This window comes from Meriones unguiculatus, chromosome 8, assembly GCF_030254825.1.
Source record: "Meriones unguiculatus strain TT.TT164.6M chromosome 8, Bangor_MerUng_6.1, whole genome shotgun sequence".
Lineage (NCBI taxonomy): Eukaryota > Metazoa > Chordata > Mammalia > Rodentia > Muridae > Meriones > Meriones unguiculatus.
Genome location: NC_083356.1, coordinates 24,829,738 through 24,841,004, shown reverse-complemented (window position 1 = coordinate 24,841,004; position 11,267 = coordinate 24,829,738).

The window sequence follows — 11,267 nt, the reverse complement described above, 5'->3', positions numbered from 1 at the left end:
CTAGCAGGGAGCTGTGTCAGAGGCCAGAAATCGAGTGTGGTTAGGGGTGTCTGTGTCTAAAGACCTCTCCAGATGAAGTCTTTCAGAGAGCGAGGGGCCCTGCTGGGAAAGAGGGAGCCCTGCCTTTAATGCCTAGCCTAGAATGCCTACCCGGACTAGGTGGGAACTCATTCCCTAATGGGAACCTCAGCCAGCAGGGCGCCTCTTACACACTCAGGTCGAGGAAACAGGGTGAGGAGCAGTGAGAGCGTTCAGGGAAGGGACTGGCACCAATCCCGGGGGTGGGGGGGGTGAGATTTCAAGAGGTCTGAACTTTTCTCTGGAGCTGGGAGCAAAGACGGTGGCCAGTGCTGGGCAGTGTTCATTTGGCGCTCCGTGGAGTCACCGAGAACCTTCAGAAGCGACAATAACAAATTCAAGGGCTCTAACCAGGCACCATGGTGCCTCCAGTCATGGAATAAGAACAGTCGCTTCCGTTACTGCGTACCCTTTGGCCTTTCCGCTTTTGTATTCAATACAAAGTGCAATCGTTGGTCTACTACAGACTGGCATTCAGCTTCCCTGACTTGCCTTCCCTCTTCCTGTGGGTAGTCTCAACTTCACCTCACGGGCCTCCTCGAAGATCTTCAAAAATGTACCAAGCCTGTTTGGTACATTTGCGAGGTCATTCCCCTAGTTTGAAAAGTTTTGTTGTATAGGTGGCCTGGAACTCCATGTAGACCAGGATGGCCTCAAACTCAAAGAATCGGCTTCTGCCTCTGTTCTGCTGGGATTAAAACTAAAGGTACGCACCCCACATCCGGCCTGTTTTTGATGCCGTTTGGGTTTTTTGAGGCAGGGGTTCTCTGAGTAGCCCTGGCTGTCCTTGAACTCCCTCTGTAGACCAGGCTGGCTTCAAACTCACAGAGATCCACCTGCCTCTGCCTTCCAAATGCTGGGGTTAAAGGCGTGCGCGGCTGCCGCCACCACCGCCCAGCTTTTCTTTCTTTTATTTTGTGTTTTGGGATAATGTGTGGGTGTCACTGCAGACAGGTGGACGTCAGAGGACATCTGCAGGAGTTGGTTTTGTCCTTTCACCACGTGAGTCCCAGAGTTCTAACTGTCAGGCTTGCCAGAAGGAGCTTTCACCGACTGAGGTGACTCACCACCTTTTCTCGGTTCCCTACCTTCAGCTTCTGTGCCAAGCAAGCATTACCTTGTTAGGGAAGCTTTTCTGAGTACTCTGTCCCAAAAGGGGTCTCCTCTGGGTTTCCCCTTTTCTGGTTTCATCTCTACTCAATGATGCGTAATCCCACCTGCTGCATAGACACAGTTACGTAATTATGTAGTTGTGTTGTATACATCATCCTTAATTTTGCTAGAAGGCACTATGGCAGCAAGGGACTTTGCTGTGCTCCCTGTACCGTGGGAGATGGCTCTTGGTGTCTGCTGCAGAGGAATAGACTGTGGCATGGGAAAGCTCACCTAGTTTAGTTACCCAGCCGTAACCAGCCTTTAGCTCTCAGGACTGGGGAGATGGCTCCATGGGTAAGGGTGCTTGCTGTGCAAGCATGAGGACATGAGTTCAGATCCCAAGAATCCCCATAGTAAAGCAGGAATCCGCATAGAAAGCAGGACATGGCTACACACATCCCTGTGACCCCAGCACTGTTTGGGGCAGTTCCAGGAGGATCACGGGAGCTCAGGTTCAGTGAGTATCTTGTTAGGGTTTCTATTGCTGTGCCAAAACCCTATGAACAGGTTGAAGAGATGGCTCAGTGGTTAAGAGCAATGGCTGCTCTTTCAGAGGTCGTGAGTTCAATTCCCAGCACCCACATAGTGGCTCACAACCACTATGATGATGGGATATGATGCCCATTACAGATATATAAAGACAGAGAAATATGTGTGTGCATGTGTGTGTGTGTGTGTACATATATGTGTATATATATTCTTAAAAAAAACACTATGAATTAAAGAAAATGGAAGGAGAAAGGGTTTATTTTAGCTTACATTTTGTAGTCCATCATCCAGGGAAGTCACGGAACTCAGTGCAGGAAGCTGGAGGCAGGAACTGACGCAGAAGCCACAAAGAGGTGCTGCATATTGGCTTGCTCTTCATGGCTTGCTCAGCCTGCTTTCTCATACACCCCTGGGACCACCTATTCTGGGTGGCACCTCCTACATCAATCACTAATCCATAAAATGTACCTCAGACTTGCCCATAGCCAAATATGGTGGGAGTACATTCTCCACTGATGTGCTCTTTTCCCAAGTGACTCTAGCCAACAAGGTAAGACACCCTGTCTCAAGTGACTCAGTTAGAGAGAAATAGAGGACACCCAAACTCTTCAACCAAAATCTTCATCCTTCTCTCTACATGCACTTGCGTGCGCGCGCACCTCACCACACACACCTGTGCTCTTCTGTCTTTTCCCAAGCAGCCAGGCTGGGTGAGTGCAGCAGGCAGGAATCAGGCTGGGAAGCTCAAGTGTCCCCCTTAGCTTCCATCGTGTCCACGTAAGCAGTTCCTGCGGTATAAACAAAATCAGAGGGAGAATGAGGTTTCACATGCCCAGCCGCTCACGGATGTATCCTCCAGAACACATCACGTGTCTTGGCCTAGCAGGCTCCAGGCTATAGTTTAATGAGAAAATGTGTTTACAGGAGGGAGTGCCTGCTGTTTGACTCCCATTGTCTTATCTACTGATCCCAGGGACAGGAGGAGGAAGGACATTGTTATTCCTCCACCAACATGAAGAGATGGAGGCCTGGAGAAGGTGTGGAACTAGCCCAAACCCACAGCACCTAAGTTAGGAATCAGACTCTGAGCACGGCTGCTGACGGGAGAGTGACAGGCCTGATGGGAATTGACCAATTTGGAGAACGCAAGAGGCACAATGCTGACTGAGTTCTGAAGGAGTAATTACAGGAAGATGGAGATGGATAGTACGGATTTGGGGCTTGCGCCCTGGAGCCTGCTATGGACTGACAGTGTATGTGCCCTCAAAACTCATGTCTTGAAATCCTCACCCTGAAGTAATGGTATAGGGAGGTGAGTAAGTCTTGAGATGTAGACTCCATGAATGAGACTAGTGTCCTTATAAAAAGACATCAAGGCTGGGCATGATGGCACATGCCTGTCATGCCAGCACTCAGGAAGCTGTATGAGTTCAAAGCCAGCCTGAAATATATATATATATATAGATAGATATAGATATAGATATAGATATATTTAGTAACATTGTCTCAAAAAAGAAAGGAAGGAAGGAAGGAAGGAAGGAAGGAAGGAAGGAAGAAAGAAAGAAAGAAAGAAAGAAAGAAAGAAAGAAAGAAAGAAAGAAAGAAGGAAAGCAAGCACACTAGTACTCTTGCTCCCCCCTTCTCTTTCTCCACTCTTCCCTCGGGGGATACAGGGGACTATGGCTATTAGCATGCTAGGGAGGGAGCCTAACAGAACATCAGATCCTACAGGACCTTGATCTTCTGCTGCTTCCCTTCAGAACTGTGAGAGACTAAGGTGTGTTGTTTAAACTGCCTAGTCTACAGCAACTCGTTACACTACAAAGACACAGTCTGAGGTTCCGAAACCCCAACCACATACTCCTAGCAGGTTTCTGTCAGCCTGCTGTCCTCTGGGTAGGACTGATGCCTATACTCTGCTGTTTTTCCAGGGCTGAGCCATCCTGCTTTTTTCTTTTCTTTTTAAGTAATTATTGAACCAGTAGCAACATGGGGACATTTTCAAGGCTCCAAACACTTATGGCGTCTCCTGGCCTCCGCCTTAGCATTTACCCCCTACCCTTCAACAAGGGATAATTTTAGGAATATAATCCAGGTCATATACCCCAATCTCTGCTTCTAGCCAAGACCCCAGAGACTTTCTTTCTCTCCTTTCTTCTTTCGTTCTTTCTTTCTCTTTCTATCTTTCTTTCTTGAGAGAGAGAGAGAGAGAGAGACAGAGTGTGTGTGTGTATGTTTGTGTGTGGCCTTGGTTGTCCTAGAACTAGTAGAGCAGGCTGGCCCCAAACTCAGAGATCCAAATGCCTCTGCCTCCCAGGTGCTGGGATCAAGGGTGTGCACCACCACAGCCAGGCTGCAGATTTTCACTAAGGCCTCTCTTCCTAGCAACAGGGCTTTGCATAGATATGCAGATGCCCCGAGTCTCCTGAACACCATCTGTCTTCCCAAGATTACAACCCAGTACAGGGAGCTCATTTGTACAATCCACACATTCAGGAGGCAGGACGATTAGCTTTGAGTTTGGTGCCATTCTGGACTGCATGGTGAGCTCCAAGCCAGGCAAGGCTACAGGATAAGACACTTCTGTCAAAAAAAAAAAATTTTTTTTTAAAAGAGCACCTAGTTAATGCCTTGTCTATTCTGCCAGTCAACACATGATCCTCCCCAGCAGCTGCTGCCATTCTGTCATGCCAGTCCCACTTTTAGCTTGCCAACCTTCAGTCAAAGAGGGGTGAGTAAGGAAGTCTCTAGAGCATGGTTCATACAGAACAGACTGCCTGCCTATCACCTGTTGTAAAGCTAGGAAAAAAACTAGTTCCAAAACCACTCTCGCCGGGCAGAGGTAAGTCATGCCTTTAATCCCAGCACTCAGGAGGCAGAGGTAGGAAGATCTCTGTGAGTTCAAGGCCAGACTGGTCTACAGAGCGAGTTCCAGGACAGATAGGGCTACACAGAGAAACCCTGTCTTGGAAAAGAAAGAAAGAGAGAGAGAGAGAGAGAAGGAAAGAGAAAGAAAGAAAGAAAGAAAGAAAGAAAGAAAGAAAGAAAGAAAGAAAGAAAGAAGGAAGGAAGGAAGGAAGGAAGGAAGGAAGGAAGGAAGGAAGGAAGGAAGGAAGGAAGGAAGGAAGGAAGGAAGGAAGGAAGGAAGGAAAGGAAGGAAGGAAGGAAGGAGGAAGGAAGGAAGGAAGGAAGGAAGGAAGGAAGGAAGGAAGGAAGGAGGGAAGGAAGGAGGGAAGGAAGGAAGGAAACCATTGCAAGAATATATTCTAGAGAGGTGAAGAAACTGCTTTGTTACAGACCTAGCCCTGTGGCACTCCATGCAGACACCCTGTGAGAAGTCTACTGAGCATCTGAATTGCAAATTCCCCAGTCAGCAGCTGGTGTAAGAAACTGATCAGGACTTCAGACCAGATCTGTGCTTCCAGAGCAGAAGGAGGCAAATGAGGCTTCTCTGATTGGCCTTTTTGAAGATAACCAGCCTGTATGTTATCCATGCCAAATATAGAGCAATTATGCCCTAAGATCTCCACCCAGGCAGCACACCACATTCATGGAGAATGTGTGGTACAGAATCCAGAAAGGCAGGGCATGGTGGCACATGCCAGTAATCCCAGAACTTGGGAGGTGAAGGAGGAGGAAGATCAGGAAGTAAAGGTAGACTTGAGACCTGTCCGGGGCTACATGAGACCCTGTCTCAAACAAGTTGCTAGCTGCTAGTTTTTGCACACTGCTCACATTCACACTCTGACCAGAGGAAGGTTTTGTCTGTTCTGAGGCCTCCGGTAGCGGCAGTGGTGGTGGTGGTGGTGGTGGTGGTGTGTGTGTGTGTGTGTGTGTGTGTGCCAATTTTCTATGGGTCTGAGGCACTGGGCACAGTCACAAGGTCCTGCCCAATGGGTCTGGAGAGATGGCTCAGTGGTTAACAGCACTGTCTGTTCTTTCAAAGGACCTGGGTTCAATTCCCAGCACCCACATAGCAGCTCAGAAGGTCCTGCCTGTGCCAACAATACATATTCAATTCAGGACTTCATCTGAGCCTTACACAGTCACTTAAGCTTTCCCCAGCTACTCACTTCTAAAGTTGCCCTCTGGTCTCCACACACACACACACCACACAAACACACACACATGTACACATGCATGTTCATTATACACACCTGAAAAAAATATATATTATACACACACACACATACCTACATCTATACAAACATGCACACACAGTTTTTTTTTTCTAGGTAATGCCAACATTTGAATATTTATTCATTCATGCACTCATTCATTCATTTTGGAGACAGTCTAACTATGTAGCCATGGCTGACCTGGAACTCCTTATGTACACTAGGCTAGTCTTGGACTCATAGAGAACTGCCTGTCTTTGCGTCCCAAGTTTTGGGGATTAAAGGCGTCTTGCCACCAGGCCTGTTAGATTTTTCTATGTAGTAGCCCTGGCTGGCCTGGAACTTACTTTCTAGATCAGGTTGATCCCAAACTCCCAGAGACCTACGTATCTCTGCCTCCTAAGTGCTGGGATTAAAGGCATATACCACCACACCCAACTAGCACTTGGTTTTTTAAAAAAAAAATAAAGTTCTTATTGATTGCTGAGAAAGAGAGAGAACATTTTCAGTTTTATGATAGTGTTCCCTTGGGAGGGGGGAGAATAAATTTATTCACACATTTTGAGCCCCTTCTACGCACCAGCAGGGCCTGTGCTGGGCTCTGGAATGCCAAGCAGGGACTCACTTGATCTTCTCTTCTGGGATGTCTTTCTGAGACCCTGTTCTGGGCAGAGCCTACTTCTGATGCGGGTATCAGGGAACTTGCACCCTGTACAGCTGAGGAGTCTCTGAGTGAACAGTCTCTGGTTGTGCCCAGTGCTCTCACCTGTCCCGAGGGGCACTCTGCCTTGTCAACCGCCACCACCGGGCCTGGCGTACATGTAGCACTCACCAGCTGTCACCCACGGCCCCTGCATCACCTGAAATAAAAGACAGGCATAGGTAAGAGTTGCCACTGACATTTAGGAGCACAGTGACAAACGCTAGCTGAAAGCACACTATGGTGGCACATGCCTTTAAATCCCAGCCCCTGGGAGACAGAGACAGGTGGGATTCCGTGAGTTCGAGGTCAGCCTGGTTTACAGACCAGGCCAGTCAAGGCTTCATATGAGACCCTGTTTCAAAAACAAAGCACCAACAACAAAAACAAAAACAACAAAACAACAATAACCAAAAAATGGGGGGACGGGAGGTAGCTGAGTGGAACGGAAGAATGGAAAATTCTTCCCAGGAGTTCCTGCCATCAACAAGACTTGAATACATGCTGACAGGCCACAGAGTTAAAAGCAACTATTTCAGACGGGATCAAAGTGATCACGTGGCATTGCTTGTATCATGTTGGTCATGGACGGAATATGGCAGCCTCCCAGCCTCCCAGCGGACGCTTCTCAGCATATCATAGTCCATCCATGGAGAGCGAAGTCAAAGGTAAGAGGGGGGTATGGACAGAGACCCCAGTTCCTTAGCAACCTTATGTTTGGAAAGGAAACAAAAACGGTTTAACAAGTTTGCTGAAGCTGCAAGAATTCCGGGGGGGGGGGAGGTGGAACAGAGATCCCTGAGGGATCGCCAAGCTGGAATGCTGAACTGAATCTAATAAGGCAAATTTGAATGGGGACAGACTGTGCAAACCCAGTGACCGGAAACCAGACGGAGTGGATCTGACTCAGCATTCAAGAAGGGACAACCCTAAGATTTGTTCCCAGTGAATTCCTGAGAAGCCTGTGTGGGTGCTGGGGGGTTCTGACCCATCCTGCTGGACCTCCAGCTGCCCACAGTCAACAACACTGACCAGTTTCCAGATGTTTGCCCAGGAGCCCTTGCAAGCTAGACTGAAGACAACATAGGGACAATTACCCCTACTCCCCAGACCTTGCTTCCTAAATACAAGATCCAGATAGATGGGGTAAATTTTGTTTGTTTGCTTTTTGTTTGTTGTTTGTTTTAGTTTAGTTTAGTTTTTTTTTTTTTTTTTCTAAGTAGTGTTTCTCTGTGTAGTCTTGACTCTCCTGGAACTCACTCTGTAGACCAGGCTGGCCTTGAACTCACAAAGATCTGACTGCCACTGCCTTTGCCTCTCTGCCTTTCCTCTGCCTCTCTGCCCCTCTGCCCCTGCCTCCCGAGTGCTCGGACTAAAGGTGTGTGCCATCACTGTCCAGCTGGGTGTAAATTTTAGATAAATCCTATTCCAAATTTCTAATACTTTGCCCCAAAATCAAAGCCAGTATTTTGGGTTTCAAAGATCACTTTGTAAGTACAACATGACAAAACTAATAGCAAGGGGAAAAAAATGCAATGAAGGGGAAATAAGAACAGAAAGAGCAAGGATGGAGAGACAGCTCAGCTCTTGCAGAGGACCCGAGTTCAAATCCCAGCACCGCTGACTGTAACTCCAGCTCCAGGGGATCCTGCCTCTAACCTCTGCAGACCCACACACACACACACATATCTTATTTTAAAAATAGAAAGAGCATATGGTCATAAGTAGAAAACGAACAGGAGGGAGTGTCTCAATGCCCTGGGAAAGTCTGGGTCCCTTTGGAAGACATTCTCTCTCTACACTGTAGCTCCATGGAGAGGCTGACAGCGAGGAGACAGGGACCACAGTCTACCCTGACACCCAACTGCAAAAGGAAAGGTACTAGTGAAGGAAGTCATCTCTACCCACACTCCTTCACAACCCCTGAGAGATGTTACATGTACTCCCCAGCTCTCTGTTTCCTTCCCACTTGCTCGCCAGACTGGCGAATCTGGAGGGCCAAACTGTTCCACTCAGGCAGCCTTCCACATGTCACTAATGACTTCCACACCAGGCTAACACTTTCCTGTCTTGTCTCATCCGACTTCCTAGAATCCTTAGATAATCCTGCTGCTTCTTAGCCTTGAGATGCTCCCCTGTATGCAGCTTATCAAACCTGGCCTCCTTGGATATCCCCACCCATGCCTGTGGCTTCTCCCCTCTGCCTTTCGCAGACTTGCCCTAGTTCTCTGAGGCGCAACGGGCCTCCCATTCATTACCGATTCCTGGCTGATCTCATCCACTCATACGCCTTCAGTTGCCACTCTAGGAGCTGATGACTATAAAAGCTGTCTTTCTAGCCCATGCAGCATGTTCTACTCTGAGACTCACGGGAGAGACTCCCACCTCGCATAACACATCTCCAGGATCTTGTAGCACATCTAAACTCAACCTGAACTTGACCTTCCTCTCTGTTGGTTTGGTATATGGCCATCCCACCACCCAAGCCAGAAACTCCAAGGCCACCCCTGCCCCCCAACCCCCTCGCCATCATCCCTGAGACCAGTCAATCTAATACTGCCAACAATCTTTCTCAACCTTGGCCACTTTCTTCACCTTCTGCTTCCATCGCTCGTTTGGATGGTTGCCATGATCTCCTTTCTGCACACCATCCTGCAGGTTTTCTCCTCCATTATGTTCCATACTCCCTTTTCTGAAGCTCTCCTCTGTCCACATCACTCTGCCATGCCCCTCCATCCTTCTCTAGCACACGCAGGTTCACTTGTCTCCGTCCCACATGTCCAGCTTCCTCATAGTGTTCTCCTCCTCCTCCATGACCTCTGCACAGGCTGTTCCTTCTGCTGGAAAACTCTTCCCACACCTGATGTTTGCCATCTCCCCTGTCACTTGCTCAGGTGAGGCTGCTCGGATCCAGCTGTATCTAACCCACCCACAGCACCATCTCCAAGCATTTATCACTGGGGTAACTCCACATTTTCACGTGGTCATTACGGCCAGTCAGTTCACAGTGGCTGCTTCTGACTGGCACTGACGCTCAAGTTCCTAACAACGCCTGCACAGATGGAGGAAAGAGGCACCCAGACAGATCCCCTTCACTTAAAGCCAGCATTGTGTAAATGTTAACTGCAGCGACAAAATACCTTCCCAGCAATGTCTATGCCAGCTTCTGACCAAAGACATGGGCACCACACCCTAGACCTTCCAAACTGACCCATCAGATGTAACCAACACAGATGATATCAACTCAAAGCCAAGACCATGGTTTAAGTGTCTTGTCACAGGCTGGATGGAAGTCTGACAGACCTAGTCCATAAAGTTAGAAGGAATGATGAAGAGAACTCATCCTTGTGCCTCAAGGATGGTAGTCTTGTCCTTGAGGCCAGAGTGACTTAGGATTACAGCATGGAGTGTCAGAGGTGGGGGGCAGGCCCCCCCATTGTGAGGTCCAGATGGAATACTCAACTGAGACTGACCCCCCAGCCTTGGCTGATCTCCTCTTCCTCAGCTCCACTCTCTACCAGAGTCTGACCACTGGAATCTGGTCTGGAAGTGGACTCTCCCCACCTCTCTCTGACCCATCGAGAGGTTTGAGAGAAGATAACCATAGAGCCAGTGGTGGCCCTGAGGATCAGCCTCCATTGACTCCCGCTATCAGATCTATGGAGTTCTCTCGAGCTAGCTCTAAGAGAAGGGAGCACCAGAACGACTCAGTCCTCACTTCTTAAAACTAGTCAAGGGAAGACTGGCTTGGTTCTTTTGGAAGCCACAGCAGAGGAATGCAGCTGCTTGTATATCTTTGAAGACTGGTCCTCCTCTGGAAGGTGGTTGACAGCTTCAGGAGGGACACATTTGGAGCAGTGAGAGAGGAGGGAGATGTTCACCTAGCTGGCAGGATCAGCCAAGTCAACCCTGGCAGTCAGAGAGTAACAGATGGGACTGCTGGATCATTGTCACATCTTATTTTAGATTCTTGAAAAGATGGAACTCGGAATGGAAGTCAACGACCTGAGGAGCAGAAATCAGGTGCAAAGGACGCACCCCACTACAGATAAGGGTGAGAGAACCTGTGTCAAAAATGGAAACTCCTGAGCTGTGGGGAGCCTAGTGCTTGGATAAAGGCGACCCTGGGCCAATAGCCAAGGAAGGGATGGAGCATTTGTGCCCAGAAAAAAAAAATTGTGGGCTAATTTCCTGGTATACAGGACAGAACTTCCTCAGGAGATAGCTGACCTGACAGATGAAATCCAGGCATGCCAATGTCAAAAGGAAAGGGCACTCTGCCCAGGGAAGGCTAAATAATGAATATTCATCAACAAATATCCAATCAACAAATGCCAGTGCCAAGTTGCACCCCTTGCTTAGTCTGAAGGCTCTGAGGAGGTGCACCACCCACACTCACTGTACATCCAGAGGAAAACATTGAGGGGCTAATTGCACAGACACAAGGTAAGTGATGTGACATAGGCCTCATCAGCAGGGGAAGTCCGGGGGCAGCCATTGGCTTGAAGTAGGATAAAGAGACTTGCAGAAGACACAGCCTTGAAATCAAAATTGGCCAGATCTTGTCAGAACATTTCAGGCTGAGGTAAGGCGAGGCAAGGGCCTGGAGGCAGAGAGAGCTGAGCCTGTTAGAGCAAAGAGCAAGGAGGAGGGCACAGTCTCTGACCTCACAATACCCAGTGCCCACTGGGCAAGCCTTGCAGACTCTGGTGCCCTTTTCCAGCCCG